Here is a 17,941-nt window from a genome sequence, read left to right on the forward strand (position 1 = left end):
CTTTGAAGAGAGTCAAATGTGAGGCCATCTCTCCCAGAGCTAAAGCCCAAATTGGATCATACAACAGGACAGTGATCCCAAGCACAGCAGCAAGTCTACAGTCAGAAAAGAATCAAGGTGCTGAAACGACCCAGTCAAAGCCCAGACCACAACCTGACTGAAAAGTGCCGATGGGACCTGAAGAGAGCGGAACATAAATGAATGTCCAATGCCCAATGAACAATGAGCGTTTTAAAGAAGAGTGCGCCAAAAATCCAGAAAAACTTTAACAGGTCTGTGAAACCTTCCTTTGTGACATGACTGTACAGCATCTTAGTGATAATGACAAAAAAATTGGGTTGCCATTAGTGTATTGATGGATTATAGATGCATTTCCAGCTTTATATATGCATTTTTGGACTCTACTAGAGCAGTTTTTATGATTCAGAATTAAAAGAGTTATCTTATAGCCCTAAGCCTGGTTCTGCTAGAGGCGTCTTCTTGTTAAAAGGGAGTTTTTCCTTCCCACTGTCGCCAAAGTGCTTGTTCATAAGGGGTTGTCTGATTGTTGGGGTTTCTCTGTATTATTGTACTGTCTTTAAGTTACAATAATAATTGCCTTGAGGCGACTGTTGTTGTGATTCAAATGCTATAGACAAAAACTGAACTGAATTGAATACTGGGTCTTGATTAAGGCCCTCAGTTCACCCTCTATATAAAAACAAGCTTTTTTAGCTCCTCCCCCCCTTTAAGCCAACTCTCTTCTGATTAGCTGACCCTTGGAAACAGCAAGTGGGTGGGGCTTCTTCTCTTACAGCCACAGCTGTAAAAGCTGACATCACGAAGATCAAAGAGCAGAAAAAAAATGTCTTAAATGGAGTGTTCAGAGCCATGTTTTTGTTATTATGTTTTCACCCGTTCAAAAGAAAAATCTGAAACTATCTACAGTCAAAAATTCAGGTATTAACATAAAATTCTGTCTTACTAATTCTGACGTCTGAGAACGATTTAATTTTCACAAGTATATTTACAGTGTTGGAAACAAGCTTTCTTAAGGAGCGGCCTATCACTTCCTCACACCCTGACCTCGTTATGTCATGCAGGATAAGCTTATTATAGGCATCCATCATATAGTAGATGAAAACTACAACAGGTCACCTTTAGTAAGAAAAAAATTATAAAATACTGAAACATCGGCTTTTTCTCGCAACACCGACAGCTAAAACTTGTAGCATATGACATCACCTTTTCTCAACTCAGTCTCGCCCACTTTAAACCAATGAGACGAGAGAATACAGAAAACAAAACTCAGAGAGAAAGATCTCCCTGAACTATATCTGAACTAACATGGCTTATAGTTTTATGTAAATACAGGACAGCATCGCTCAGAGTGATTCAGGAAACCGTGTCAGGGCTTTTAAAGCTCTCAGTGTGAAAAGGTTGGCAGCTGTGGGTGTTTATTATCAAGGCTACAAAAGTTTGAACGCAGAACAAGTGGATTAGATATGAATGTAGTCACATTTTTCTTTCTTTGTCTTTCGTGAAGTTCATAACGGGTAAGAAAAACTTGCTGAAGCTACATATACTTGATTTCTTTGCGCTTTTTAACCAATGATGTGAAGCAAAAGGCAGAGAGACAGAAATACAGAAAAGAAAAGGGGGGATTTTGCTGTTATGTGCAGAAAAAGCAAAGAGTGAAATTGGCACCGCCACTGAGGTATAACGTACAGCTCCCAGTGGCAAGGTTTACATACCAGAAGCCACGAACCTGCCCTCGTCAACATTATTGCCACAGACAGATGGGGCGCACTAGGGGGAATATGGACCGGGCACGAAGAAAAGTCTCACTCCCTCCCACCACTGGGCCCCTCTTCTCTCTTTCTTCAGTTTAATAGCTGCAGACAAAACCCAGCTCAAGCCGCTTAAAGGCCAGAGCTCTTGGAAAGCCACTCAACAGTCATCAGCCGCCATCAAAGGGACTGTACAAAAGCTCGCAGCGCTGCACCTTCGCTGAAGGGGGGATTAGAGAGAAGGGAAGTACGTTTTGGTACCGAGTCCTTGCAGCTCGGCATATGTAATGAACAGGAACCTGCAGAGAAAGAGAGAAAAGTCTCCCATGACGGCTGAAAATAATGGAGCATCTGCTGATATTTTTGTGATCAAAGTAGTTCGGCACAATACACTGTGAGGTGAAAAACGTCGGCACAAAGCAGCAGCGTTCCCATGGATATTTTTTGCCACTAAGGCATGTTAAGCACCGAACCTTAGAAGCCGCAGATAAGAAGTTTAGGGTCGACCTTGGCTTTCGGGGGTTGTTTGGGACAAAGCATCTTTATCCAGACAGCGTTTATGCTTCGGCTGCTGAAGAGACGCCGTGGGAGCAGATGGAAAGAGGACACAACAGTAATGAGCCAAGTTTCCCCGCAAGCGACAAGCTCCACACTGGGACGAGCCTGCGGCGTTACCTGCCTCGGGGTATTTCCTGTTTGCTGTAGCCATGACAACGGGATAATCTGCCTTGTGTTCAGAGCTAACAGCCAATCCGGTGAAAGCGACTTCGCTGACTTCAAAAGTGGAGCAGCAGCTGGTGAAGCGCGAGAGGAACCATTTCAGATCTTAAGCTGTGAAACTGAAAAGAAAGCCGAGTTTTAGAGAGAGAGAGAGAAGGCTTCAGCTCGTGTTAGTCAGCGGCGAGGTCAGCACGATCAGCTCTGACACAAGTATACAGTGAAAAACAGCCACTCACTATGAATAAACCTCGCCAGCTCCCATATAAAATTCCACAGGATGAAAAATAAAGCTGGCAGGATAATTCCCCCCTACTCCAAACTCTCCCTCTCTCACTGCTCCCCTTCCTCTTCTTTCCTACTCCGCATCCAAGCTAAGTGTTAGCCCTGATCTTTCAACACCACTCTGCCCGTGCAGGACGGGACACGGAGCCGACAGAACGAGGGCAGGATCGTTACGTGCAGGGCAGAGATAAAAATCATGGATGAAGAGCAGAGCCACATCTTTAAAACTGGACCCACTCCTTCAGTGGTAGTTTGTACCTCTAATATACAGACACACAGCTCTAATTTATAAGCCAGCTTCAATAAAAAGTATTATCTAATGTGGATACGGTGCTATGAAAAAGTATGATTTGTGAAAAGGCAATTGCCTGCTAAACCCTAATAACCGGTTGTTCTACCCTTGGCAGTGAGAACTGCAGTCAAGCATTTGTGATAACTGTTAATGAGTCTTTCACATCGCTGTGGAGGAATTTAGTTCCACTCGTCTTTGCAGTATTGTTTTAATTCAGACACATTAGAAGCTTTTCCAGCACGAGCAGCCCGTTTAAAGTCGTGCCAAAGCATCTAAGTCAGATTTAAGGCTGTACTTTGACCAGGCCGCTCCAAAACCTTCAGTTTGTTTTGTTTGTTGAGCGATCAGAGGTGGACTTGCTGGGGTGCTTTGAGTGCTCTTGAGCTTCGAGGCACAAACTGATGTTCAGATATTCTCCTTCAGGACTTCGGGCAGAGATACGAACTCATGGTTCCCTTAATATTGACAGCTCTTCCAGTAATTGAAGGAATTTTGGTAGGCTGGCCACCTTTGGAAAGGTTCCTTGCTGTTCCAAATTTACTCCATTTGTGTTTAATGGTTCTCACTGTGGTTCACTGGATGGTTTACATCCAGACTAATAGCTGCTTCACTTTGTCAGAGAGGTTCTATTTAAGTGATTTCTTGATTCAGCAGGGCTGGCAGTAATCAGGCCTGAGAAACTGAACTCAGCCTTCCAAACAACTTGATCATTCACAATTAATCTATGATTTAATAATTACCTGTTCACATAGGTCCAGGTAGGGCTGCATAGCTTTTTTCCATTCATAGATTCAATCATCATTTCGAAACTGCATTTTGCTCAGGTAATCTTTGTCTAATATTAAAATTTCTTTGATGATCTAAAACATGTAAGCGTGATAAATATGCAAAAAACGAAGAAATGAGGAAGCAGAAAAAGCTTTTTCATAGAACTGTATCTCTGAAAAACCAACAAAATTGTTTAAACTTTAAAGCTGTTCTTAGGTCATTTCCAAGGCCTGAAAATTAATCAAATTTTAATCATAACCTAAGCTTTTAGTAATTATATTTTTCATAGTTGAATGATAATAAAAAAGTTCAAGGACATCCTCTCTTTTCCCACAGACAGTGAACAGATATATTTAATAATCACGAGCTCAGTAATAACCAAAGTAAAAAACTGATAAATCTATTTAATATTTCAGTTCAGCTTGTATAAACTGAAGAAGAAAATAAATAGAATAATAAGAATAATAGAATAAGAAATAGAAATGAAATACATTATAATCAGTTATTTTCACTCGGAGTTTGTGGTAAGTGACCTTCTGGGTTTTAAAAGATTGACGGGCTTTTATTTTTAGAAAAAAAATCAATGTTTAGCTCTGTGACTCGAATGCAGTGGTGACACACGAGACGGCGCACACTGGAGCTGATGTGCTGTACAGTTACATAAAAAGCAGCTAACACAGTTTGGGCCCCGTCATCCATAGAAACAGCTCCTCGGAGCTCAGGTGATTTACTGTTGTGGTGTGAGCGAAGATGAAGTCCAGGTCATATTTTATAGAAGCTTGTACGTTCCTCTCGGAGGATTAAATCAGTGTTTTGGTGGCTTCAAATCCACATGGCTTACTGTGGCTCATGTCACTGTGACAGTTTCCAGGTGATGCAGGATAATCAAAATACGCCTTAAGAACAACACAAGTTCAACACAGCCAGGCTTTCTTTGTGTTAGATGGCTAACAGTAGGAGATAACGGGTATCACTACAGTGGTTATCAACGTTCTCTGTTAAGCCAGGCTCTCTGCTTTTTGGGCGCTCGCATAAAAATGGGGCATTTGAGGCATTAGCCATATCTTTCTGCCCCACAAAATGATCCCCGTGAGTGCCACCCCCTCCAATCAGAGGTCTTATCATATGATGATGATAAAATGGTGAATATAACAGCATAAAACATGTAAAAGTTAAATGCAAAACTGTTGCAAATAAGACATTAATGCTGCAGAAAATAATCTATCTGGTCATTTAGCCCACAGAACAATAAATATTTTAAATCGGATTAATTGTTTTAAAGCTGCGTGCGCTCCCAGCGCTGCTGTTTGTTTGTAACATGATGGCTGCACGTCAAAGCTCTGAACCTTTAAACTGGATACATTTAAACATTAAAGCTTACTGTTCCATAGCCTGATAGAGGAGACGGGGATATTATATATTAGTTTGTCAGCAGATCAAAGTGAAATTATTTTATTGACTGAACAGGTATTCTTGGTGTGTGTTCTGTGTTCTAGCAGTTAAAAGGCTTGCACATGTAAAACATATTTGCCCAGCAAATATATTATATTGTGCTTCAAACATGCTGGAAATAAATGAATCGCTTCCAGATGATTTTACCTGAAACTTGAAACGTACCCTGAGGTTATGTGTTCATCATAAGTTACCATGGTGATTTAGCCAGGTAAAAAGAGAGCCGCTTTCATGTCACGAAAAACTCTTACTTTAAGCTCGACGCAGCTGGCTAAACCATTAATCTGGCTTTATAGCATACCTCTCTGGACTATGAAGCCGAACTAGGAGCTTACTGGTAGCCTGGCTCAGGTGTTCTCTCCTCAATACACACACAAAAAAGCAGTAATAATATAAATATATACTTTTATATATATTCTTTCTTTAGCAATCTTTAGGTTTAGGTTTTTCCTCCATAAGCATTAAAATATGATGCAAAAAAGAGAGCCTATTTGATTTTTACTTTGTGACCTTACATGAACCTTGCAAAAAATCTATGTTTGAATCATGTTTTTATATTTATTCTTTACTTTTTCTCAGGCTGTTAAAAAACAAACTGTCGTATGCATGTCTACACATGAATTAAATGCAATTTCAATTGTAATCCATCAGAATCTCATGTGTCTTAGTGGCAGAGCTGTGACACTGATACATCTGTTAACTTAAATGAGCTTAATTTCATTAATTACAGCAGCTAAAAAAAATGTTGCTCTCAGCTCATACTTTGTGATCTAAGTTTTTAAAATCAGCCACTCTGCTGCAGGCAGGCGTATCCATCACAGTCTTTTGGGCATGTGCTCGTAGCTAGATCGGTAAACCTTGAGTTGACTCATCCAGCTGATAACCACCTTCAGGTGACCGCTTAGTCTGATTGATGTTGATGTTAGGATAAGTGAAGCCAGACAAGAAAAAAGACACCCTGGGTTTTTTAAACGTGTCTTGTAGTACAGGCCCTGTGTAATTATTACCACCTTTGCAAACCAAATCAAAATGCCCAAACTTGATTTTTCAATCACAAACTTGTAAGCTTGTATCCAGTTGCCTTTCCCCTCTCAGGCTGGTTTTAGCATAAACTTATAAAATGTAAAAAAGAAAAAAAAAATCACTTTCACTTTCACTAGCATCACAAATATTCCTCACTGCTACAGTACACGCAATGTCCAATATACCAAAACTTGCACCATGAACCTATCAGCAAACTGGGAGGAAGCGATGGTCCATGCCAATGGCTGTATAAAAGGTCAGTCACAGTCAACACTGGATCTCCTCTCAGCAATCCTACTATAAACGCAATTCTCGAAAAGAGATGCACAAGCTTCTCTGCGACTGCCATTGCCAATCACAGCTGTCATTGTGACATTACACCGCACTGTTACAGCTTTACGTTAGTAATTAAAATCAACAGAAAGATGACCCCTTAAACCCAAATCAGTGTGATAAGACCTACTTAAAATGGAAGAAAGCATCTCTGAGAAAAATGTGTCTGCTTTAGTTTGAGCACCTGAGATGATGTAATTTAGTGCTAATGACATGAAGCTTGAACATGAAAAACATGAGCATCAGCAAGGATTTTGACTGAGAAAAAATACAGTCATAAAAAAATGATGAAACTTGATCCCAGATACTGATGAGACACAAGAGAACGGTTCACGCTCACTTTGGTCTGACAATAATCGCTATGAAGAATTCCAGTCTGGTTACCACCAGCTTTACAACTACACCTTTAACAATTCTCCTCTTCTTTGATCCAAATTTACACTAAATTTCATAACATTCTTCTTAATAACCTCAGTTGGAATCACTGGTCTGATCCCAGACACTTCCAGTTGCTTGGTGTTCCCCAAGGATCTGTCCTGGGGCCTCTCGTTTTTATCATCTGTAAATCGTGTCCAGAACTCTGCCATTAATCACTGGATTTGGTTAAATATCTTGTCAATTTCTAGACTTTGTTCTTCACCTTTAACCTCATCTCATCCATAACCTCACACTTTTCTGAACTTCTACACATCAACACACCCACTGACACTCAGCTCTTCTTCTTTCCTCCCACCGATCAGTCTCCGCTGGCTCCCTCTCCACTTTCAAATCCTGTCTCAAAACTCGTCTCTTTAAATTCACATACTCACTAAAATAATTTATACTGTGAACCTGAAAACACTTAACTACAACTCCTGCACATTGTCTGATTTACCATTAATACATTTATTTAACTGGTTTCCTCCCAACTGACCATCATCAGGTAACTATTATATACTGTAATATATATTGTAATTTAAATTGTAAATTATATCGTAACTGTTTTATTTTATTGAGATTTTTGAGAACCTTGAGAAGGTGGTGTTCCCAAAAACACTTAAAAATAAATAACATGTATTATTATTATTATTATTATTATTATTATCATTATTATTATTATTGTTGTCATCTTAACATTGTTGACTGACATCAGCTTATCAGCAAATATTATAAGATTATGATGAAGATTTCTTTTTGTCTGGCACAAAATACCATCAGGGGCAAACCCAAACTGTGTTGATCTAATTATTTTTAATAGTGACATTTCTATTAAATTTTCACAAGCACTGCATGCCTGCTAGACACCAAACGAATCATCATTTATCTAAGTAAAAATGCCCAAATTCCCAAGGTTTAGTTTTCCCAATGCAAGGACCAAAATTATTCAATTATACTAATGACTGAATATGTTTGGCTTTGGTCAGATAACACCCTTTTGTTAGGAACATTGCTAGAGGCTGAAGTGCAGTTCTGCTATTTTCTAATTGTGGGAGTAGAAAAAGCATCAATTAATTGAGAAAATAATCAACAGATTAAATGATTACAAAGACAATAACAAGCTCAGCCTGTCTGCGTAAAACAAATACAAGTTTTTCTCATTTATTTTTATAAAATAATTGTTCATGCACCTTTTATAAGAATTAAAAGCTTTTGCAGCTTCATTGTGAAGATGCACACGTATTGCAGCTACTTTTAAACCAAACTCTGCAACAAAGAGTGCTGCAGTATTGAGCGTTAACATCTAAATGGGTCAACCAAGCGCTCGGCGAACTGTAGCACCATTAGGACCCAGGCAGTTTGTCTCAGAGCCGAGTGCACAATCTCATTATCTGCATTATAAATGGGTTTAATATACAACCGAAAAAGTAATATACAACTGAAAAAAACAGTACGAAACCGAGCTATGGCTTTAGGTAAGATAACTATGATTAAATAACACTGTTATAATCTGTTGGTTGGCATGGAGGTGCAATGTGAAATCAGGTTACAAAGCGCTCTACTTAAAACGCAAAAATCTATAATCTGTGAAAATGACACAGTGGAGGTTTACAGGATTATTTGAAAATGGTGTTTATGGGTTCAGTGTTGTGGCTGCAGACATACGGCGTTTGTGTGTCTGCTACAGTGCAGTACTGCAGATATTATCACGGTACTAGTGGCAAAAAAGTGCTAAATTTTTATGAAATCTATGCAAATATTAACACACATTATTTTATATGCTCAAGTTTGTTTTCTCAACTCAAAGTTGACCTATTGAGCTCTTATTTTCTATCATTAATATGTAGTTACGGCCACTTTGGTAGGTGCATCCGCTTAACTGCTCGTTAATGCAAATATCTAATCAGCCAATCACATAGCAGCAGCTCAATGCATTAAACATTTAGACACCATCAAGACGACCTGCTGAAGATCAAACTGAGGATCCGAATGGGCGAGAAAAGTGATGATCTCCAGGATCTGAAAAAGGGAAAATATCCAGCAGCTGTGTGGGAGATCAGAGATCAAAGGAGAATGACCATACTGGTTCAAGCTGATAGGAATGGAACAGTAACTGAAATAACCACTTGTTCCAACCAAGGTATGCAGAAGAGCATCTCTGAATGAACAACATGTAGAACCTTAAAGCAGATGGAGCAGATACAGCAGCAGAAGACCACACCAGGTAGGATCAGAAGTTAGTGTCACTGACATGAAGCATGGATCCATCCTGTTTTGTATCAGCAGTTCATGCTACTAGTGGTGTAATGGTATGTGGGGTACTTCCCTGGCACACTTTGGGCCCCTTAGAACCATAAATTAATCACCATGGCCTGCCCGATTGTTGTTGCTGACCATGTCAGTCCCTTTAAGATGGCAGTGTACCCATTTTCCGATTGCTGCCTTCAGCTATGTCACAAAGCTCAAAGAATCTCCAACTGTTTTTCTGATCATGACAACGAGTTCACTGTACTCAAATGGCCTCGACAGTCAAGAGATCTCAATCCAATATTGCACCTTTGGGATGAAGTGGAACAGAAGATTCTAATTATGTATGCAGCTGACAAATCTACACTGACTGTGTGATGCTATCGTGTCAATATGAACCAAAATCTCTGAGGAAAACTTTCAGCATGTTTTTGAATCTGTCTCTCGAAGCATTAAAGCAGTTCTGAATGTAAAAGGGGTCCAGTTGGGTACTGGCAAGGGGTACGTAATGAAATGCCTAGCGAGCATAAATACATGGCCGTGTTTTATATAATGAACGCAGCATGTGCACAAGTAATCACTCTGAACCCAAAGTCCTTTAAATCGATGTAAATGCTGTGTTTCAAGCAGAGTGGCGTAGCCAATCAGAGGAAAGCTGACTGAAATGAGAGGAAGTGAACAGCTTGTTTCAGACAAAGGATGCATTAAGGGCCTACACCAAGATCCTGTATAGGATAAATAGGGTTGTTTTGAACCAAAGCTATTATCATAGAGTCAGAGAAGAAAAATATGGAGCTGAGGATGACACGACGCCTTTAAAATGCCGTAAAACACAGAAAAGTTCTTTTCCAGAAACAAAGATATTCAAACTGTTATCAGATAAAACCATTAAAAGAAGAAATTTTTCACATTTCATCCGAATCTTCTTTTTTTTTAAAAACATTTTTGCTTGAAAACCTGATTGACTAATCATTACAAAAGTACTATTGAATGAAATCGATCACATTTCTAGGTTTTAGTTTAAGCTTATTTGAGTCCAGGGCAACAAACACCCATTGAACCAGCGCATTCCTCTCCAGCCCAAAAAAACAGAAAGAAAAAAAAGGAAGTGCTCCATTGTTAATTTATCCCTACAAACAACACAAAACACAAAGCCAGGGAACATTTAATTGGGTGACCTACTATTTGGGAAACAAAGCCAAATGTGTGCAGCTTCCAGTCTGTCTAATCAATCTCACGGCTGGTGGAAAAACAGCGTGATAAATAAGTTTGAGAAACTCTGGAGGTGAATCCACTCAGCGAAACATTGATTGACCTTGATGAGCGTCTCAAACTAAATTTCAAACACCGCTGAACAAAGTGACTGGGGTGTAAACGTGCGTGTGGGGGGTGGAGGAGGGGGGGAGTCCTCCCGTGCAACTTTCCTTAAAAAGCCACGTGAAGCATTCAGCAGACTGTAAAAGGAGCCGATCCTCTGATCCTCTATCAGACCTCAGAAGCTGTGACGGCACCTTGCATACTAATAGGACTGTTCGCCGTTCTTTATACTGAAGGGAATATCTGTGCCAGCAGCTGGGTCAGGGAAGACTGCAGTTTGAAACTGAGCTATTTTAGTCCTTTTTTTCATAGACCGGGCGCTGACAAGGACCAGCCGTTTCTACGGTGAACGCCACTTTACAACAACTCCATTTATAATAAAAATCGAGTCAAGAGTAGCTCAAAAGCTTCCTATACCACCTCGAATAGGAGCGAATGGGTAGGACATTCTTCCTCGGCCACATGGAAACCTAATGTATATGCCATATGGAAAAAGTCTGCTGGAAATATGAATGGGATCACTTCCAAGAGACTAAACCTATGGAAAACTAACACGCAGGCAGCCGCTTTCCTAAATAACAGCCGTTATGCAATATTCTTTGTTGTCTAATTGCACCCAAATGCCTGCGTCTGTGTGGTTTTTTTCATACAGAGCATCAAAATGAAGAGCATCTGATATCAGCAAGCAGCTGAGTCACCAAGTCCTTCATAACTCCAGAGAGCTGTATGTGAAATCAGAGTGGAGCGGCATAAATCAACACATTTACAGCTATTATGCAAACGGCTTAAAACCAAGTTTTAAGGCTCTTCTGAGCTTTTTCGCTTTATTGACTCCCAAAGCAACCCGTCGAAGGAAGAATGGCGAGGGCGATGATGTGATAGGGAAACTGATCAAATGGCTTAGTTTGCTTTTTCAATTAAGGGTTGCGAGACCTCGAGAAACTGAAATGAAATGATACGCAAACAGAGCAGCGTAGTCAATAACCCATGTGCAATTCATAAGGTTGGAATTAAAATGTGGTGACTCAACAGTCGGCCCATTTTTAAAAGACATTTCACAGAAGGACAGAAGTTCAATTCATCTTCTACATTTCTCTGGTAAAAATAAAGCTACAGCTTAGCTTAGCATAAACAGGGAAACATTAGAAAATGGCTACCTAGGATCTATCCAAAGATAAATCCATTTAGTAGACTGATACACTGTGGACATAAAGGGATGGACGTGGTCAGCAAAAACAGTCGGTACTAAGAGGCCGGAAGTGTGCCAAGAAAATATCCCCAACTCCAAAACACCACCGCCATCAACCCGAACCGGTGGATCAAGGCAGGATGGATCCAGTCTTTCATTCTAATGAATCCAAATTGAGACCCTACCATTTATATAGCACCAAATCACAACAACAGCTGCCTCGAGGCGCTTTATATGGTAAGGTAAAGACCCTACAATAATACAGAGAAAACCCCAACAATCGCATGACTCTCTATGATCAAGCGCTTTGGCGACAGTGGGAAGAATAAACTCCCCTTTAACAGGAAGAAGCCTCCAGCAGAACCAGGTTAAGGGAGGGGCAGCTATGTGCCACGACCAGCTGTTCATAGCTAACAGTGGGGGGCACTCACAGCGGTCTTCTGCTGCTATAGCCCATCTGCTTCAAGGTTCAGAGATGCTCTTCTGCCATAAACTTAAACCACCTTTCTCCCTCATTCTCATGCTCAGTGTGAACTTCCTCTCGACTGTGGCTGCCATGTGATTGGCTAATTACATCTTCGCGTTAACAAGCAGCTGAACATGTTTACCTAAAAATGTGGCCAGTGAGTGTATGTTTGGTTATTAATCCATAAAACTACAAGCTTCAGCCAAAACTGATGCTGCATTGCTGCTCGATACGTACTCAGTTTTCTCTAAGCACATGCAAAAAGGACTATGCCTTTCACAATAAAGGTCTTGACAAATACACTGCATAGCTGCTGCAGATAAAAGGGTTTGTAGAAGTGTGTCAAAGAAATTTATATTTAAATATATGTTTAATTTAACTGGTTATTATATAGAAGATTTGCTTTTTTCTGTAGAAAAAAGGCACATTGTTTTCTGGTTTTGGTTAAGACTGTTTAATATACGGATCTAATTAAGCAAATAAACTCCATCATGGCTAAGAGTTTCTATGAAGCTGATTTTGTGCTCCATGAACAAGAATGTTAGCTTTAAAAAAACAAAAACAAAACAAAGTATGAAAAATTAATTACATCCGTGTAAGTATTCATCAAATTGTAAAAAAATTAATTAAATTAAACATACTAAGAGCGAAAAGTCTACTTAAAAAGATAGGTGAAAAAAGCAAAAATATGAAGTAGAGAGCGTTACAGCATCGATATCGATGAGAACACAGACATCTGGCAACAGCAGGAGACTAATTTGAATCCAACACCTGCAAGAAAACCAGTCTTTCTAATGTGTTGCAATCTGCCGTGGTGACAGGAAGTACATAAAGTTTTGCACACATGTAAAACGAATCAGGTAGTGACAGACCTTTTAGAAGCACGTCGCAGCCAGAAAAACATGCAAACTTTGGCCCCAAAATATGTTTTTTCCAAGCTTTTTCCTCTTGGATGTTATACTTTGTGTACCCTGTCTCCTCCTTATATAATGTCTCTGGCTAAGATTAGCTTGAAGCCTGAGGGCAGGTGGAAACAGCAGCATGCACCTTGAAATCTGTACAGCTTAAAAAGAAAAAAATAACATGTACGTAAAATCTATTTGGAATGGAATAAAGTGGCATTTATACACATTTTTGCTCTCTCACTGACCCCTCCAATTAATCTACACTAACGTGTGCTATACTGACCACACCTACAGCCAATGTAGAATCACCAATTACCCCAGTATTTTCAAACTATTTCTGACAGACCAGCTGCTTCTGAGTCTAAAAACAACAGAGCATGCAACACAATTATTAAAATAAAGATCCAAGATAAATTTTAGTGATACAGAGGACAAACTCTTTCTTTATATGGGTTTACCCTGCAATATATCACCTGGCCATCCACGTCTACCTGCAGTGCCTTGGGGCCCGCCCCACAGTACCACTGAGATAAACAAAGGCACAGCGAGAATGTGCAAACTTCTCAAAGAAAAGCGGTCAGAAGATTCAGGAACAGTTAGATATTTTAGGACATTTCCAGCATCCATACTAAGACAGGCCAACGGGCTTCCTGTTAAATGGGAGTTTTTCCTCCCCACAGTCGCCAAGTGCTTGCTCATAAAGAATCATCTGACAGTTTAGGTTTTTATCTTTACTTTGCAATATAAAACCACCTTCAGGTAACTTGAATCACATTTAAGAGACAAACATGGGAGTGGTAACTGTTCTAAGCCAGATAGCATCAATTATTTCACTCTAAGCTGCATAGAGGTGAATGCCGTAACTATGTTGGCAGACTCTCCTCAAAAAATAGATTTTTTTCCCCCCTCCAGATGAAATGTTGCTGACTGCAGCTTTAATATAAAAATTAGATTTTCCTTGGGATCAGCAGAAGCAGATCTGGCTTCAGCAGCTGTACACCCCCAAATTCCTCCCCTGCTCCTGAGTGCACCGCAGACTGCCAGCAGATTAACACAGTGAAACTGAAACTTTCTTCTTTCTCCCCCCTGCACCGGACACACTTAGAGAAGCAACAGCACATTATATTGTTGTTTCAAAGCGGGGTGACGGGGGGGACGGAGGAGGGAGGGGTAATGGATTAAAGGCATGCGTAAAAAAGAAGAAGAAGGCGAGAGGATGGCAGGGGCTTCGCCGTGCATCCGATCTATTACTCCTCAAGTGTCTGTTTCTCACACCAGTCAAGGTTAACAAGCCGAGCTGCCTGGTGTCTGCGTGTGCTGCAAAAAAAAAGAAAAAAAAAAAACAACAAGGGAGGGGGTGGGAGGTGGAGGTGGAGGGGGGTGAGGTGCTGCAACTACACACTGTGCCGTGTGATGATGCAGACAGGCTGAGAGAGAGCCTACAATCCCCCCCTTAAATATTGCCAACCACATCCCGCTACATTTGTACACCGAGGCTAAAATCACCACGAGGTGGAAATTGAATCCAGGCAGTTTTCCCTGTTTTTTTTCCCTCTCTCTCTTTTTTTGAGGCTCACAATAAATTGAAGCGAGACGAGGTAAAAAACTCCGGTGCGCACTAATCCGACTGCGCCTACAGGATGAAGCCTAAACGCATAAAGAGTAGTTTTAATGGTGGATGCGGCTGGCAGAGCAGCGGAGACTCACTGTGGGAATAAAACAAACCGCGCTAACGTATCGCGAGGTAGCATAAGCATCATCCATACCTTTCTCTCCATCACTGTGCGCTTTTTTTTCTCTTCCCTTTTTTCTTTTCTTTTTTCTTTTTTTTTTAAGGGCTACTCAACAACAGCAACTGTAGGATGTGTCTCTGTGGAGCTGTCCGGTCCGGCGCGGCGTGGAGCTGCTTTTCTCCCCTCAACTTCCTCACGGGCTTTCACACAGCAGCAAGCGTCTCCCCCCTCAATCACTCCCCCATTACTGGACAGCTAGGCGACTTATTAGCGCTGGCCTGTGGGACGCCGAGCCGGGGATGGAGCCAGAGCCAGGATTGGTGAAGCCTTGTTCGGAAGGGAGCAGGAGCGCAGGCGCGGTCTCTGCTGGAGAGTCGATATAATGAAAAATTACCAGTGGCAGGGAGTGTCATCAAATTATCCTCATCTCTCGCTCTCTCTCTTTTTTAAATTTTTTATTTAAAGGGAGGGAGGGAAGATTTTTATTTAACCCAAAGAGCACAGTGAAATGATTTCAGGTTATCCTGCTCCAAACACATGCTGTACATGTAAATGCAGGAACAAAAGGGAGGGAGGCGGGAGGAGGGGGGGAATAAAACCGGTGCACTACAGCAACAAAGGAGCAGCAGCACCACCAGCTCCCTAACCGAGAGAACTGTTCCACTTTCTAATGAGGAGCCCTCGATAAAGAGGCTGTTAAGTTGTGGCTAATTGCTGTTTTAATGGATAATTTACTAATGCTTCGCGCGGCAGTTACAAGTCATCACTTCACACATTTTTTTAGTGCCAGAGTGAAGATTTATGAATGAAATGAGCCAGATTTATGATGCATGTGGTGGATATATTGTGGCAGCTCATTGTCCAGCTCTTACCTCTGACTTTTGAACTAGATTCTTTATAACATTGGACTTTCTGTCTAATTATTACCAAACTTTTTGTTCTACTAGCTTCATTTGAGCTATAAAATATTAATGAAAAACGACGCTGTAAAATTATTTAAACAAAACTAGAAATGCGTGCAAAAATCAGAATTAAGAGGAGAAATTAAAGTGTCTGCAGATTGGGGACTGTCTGTGTAAATATGCACTCGTTTGCATAAAGTGGATAAAGCCAGCATAAATAATACAGTTTTATTTTTAGCAGCAGTTCTGTCTGAGTCCTGGTTATTATGGAGCAGGGTAAAGAAAATCATCTGTGACCTGAATCCGCAGCCTCTCCCATAGCTACTGGTGTCAGTGGTTTTAACTATGAGGCCCCGCAGTCTGCTGGTGCCAGGTTTCTGGCACTGGTAATGGTCCTTTTAAGGCTAAGGATGCATGGAACCAGTTCTAGATTGAACACTGGCACTTATGTGGAAAAGGGGTATTTGCTGACATATTAGGAATATTATTTTATCACTTCATGAATCACAAAATACAGACAACTGCAAGAAAAAGTCTATTCCTGCTGTGTTTCTATTCTGGAAGTCAGGATGTGGACACAAAAAAAAGTCTTCAGGATTGAAAGGAATCAAAAAATAATTGAATAGTTTGGTGTATGCAAGTGCTGCTGAAGTGGACAAGTGAAAATTTTGAAAATTAACACATAAAAGTGTCTTTTTTCTGCACAAGTCTGATAGAGGACATGTTATAGATGGAAAAAAAAAGGCTGGGGAGGGTCCTGAAGCTTCCAGGGGAGGCCTGGCGTCTGTCCCAGCTGTCATAGGGTGAGAGGCAGGGCAAACAAGGACAACACGTGGACACAGATAACCGTCCGCGCTCACATTATCATCACCCATTGGCCAATTTTGAACCAGTTAGGTCCAGTTAATGAAACATGGATGTTTTGGGGCTGTGGGAGGAAGCTGGACTGCACAGAGTCAGCCGGTGGATTCAAACCCAGGACTGCTCTGACCGCTTCATTAAAAATCTCTCAATAAATATACCATTGTACATTAATATTACATATGTTATTTATTTATTTATTTTGACATCTGCAACTCAAAATTTCAGGTCATTTTCTCAAAACTTAATAACGCTAACTCAGGGTTGGTCTGAGACAAATTTAAAATGCTGAGAAGATAACATTAAGCTGACAAGAACAAAGTGAAACAAACTTTGAATTAATAACCTGACATTTTGATTTACAGATGTTGTTGGAATAAGAATAAATTATAAATAACAGCAACACAAATCTTCTCCCACTTGCTTACTAACACTAAAGGAACATTCTTCCATCTTGTGCGCTTCCTTCTTATCTAAATGTGTTAAAAATCATTGTTTATGCACCAATTTGACAACATGTATAGAAATAAATACCTAAATGTGCATTCTCCAAATGTCATGGATGCAAAAAAAAGCCCTCACAATAAAAAAGATATTGAATTTAAAACAAATATAGTTATAGAGAAAATGTGAGTTGTCATATTGTACATCATGTTGTGTTTGTTTATGCAGCTGCCAGGTCTCCACTGTGGAAGAGATTTGAGCTCAGTGGGACTTCCTGCTGCTAAAATGAAACATCTGTACAGAAAGCTGGTTAGTATCCTGAAATCCATAAGCATGTACCTATAGAGAGGAGAGGCCTTAGAGGTTCTCATTGATCAAGGCAAAGTCGACAAACACCCGAGTGTGCGAGTAGCTGTCCATCCTATAGTGTCCACTCAGTGCTGGGGTCTGCCTGACTCAGCATCCTAACCTCACAGGCCGCAGGAGTGGGTGTTGAAACGGTCCATTAGCTGGAGAACAGGATCTACGCTGTCATCCGGGCCGACACACATCCTGCTGCATCAGCTCGACCTCAGAGTGCCTTCACGTTTTACCCAGGAAGAGTTTTCACAAAGTGCAGCACCACATCTGGGCCATAGTTGTGTTTGGAGCAAAGCTTTCTTTATGCAGTGCTGCCCACTGACTCTTACCCACCCGCCCTCCTGAAGCCTTGCCTCAACACCAGCAGAAAGAAGAACAACACATCCCTGCCATACAGACTTCACCCTGAGTAAGCGATAGAGCACCTAATGTGGACATCGGAGATATTCTGGAGCCGATGT

Source organism: Oreochromis niloticus, linkage group LG9 (genome assembly GCF_001858045.2).
Source record: "Oreochromis niloticus isolate F11D_XX linkage group LG9, O_niloticus_UMD_NMBU, whole genome shotgun sequence".
Taxonomy (NCBI): Eukaryota; Metazoa; Chordata; class Actinopteri; order Cichliformes; family Cichlidae; genus Oreochromis; species Oreochromis niloticus.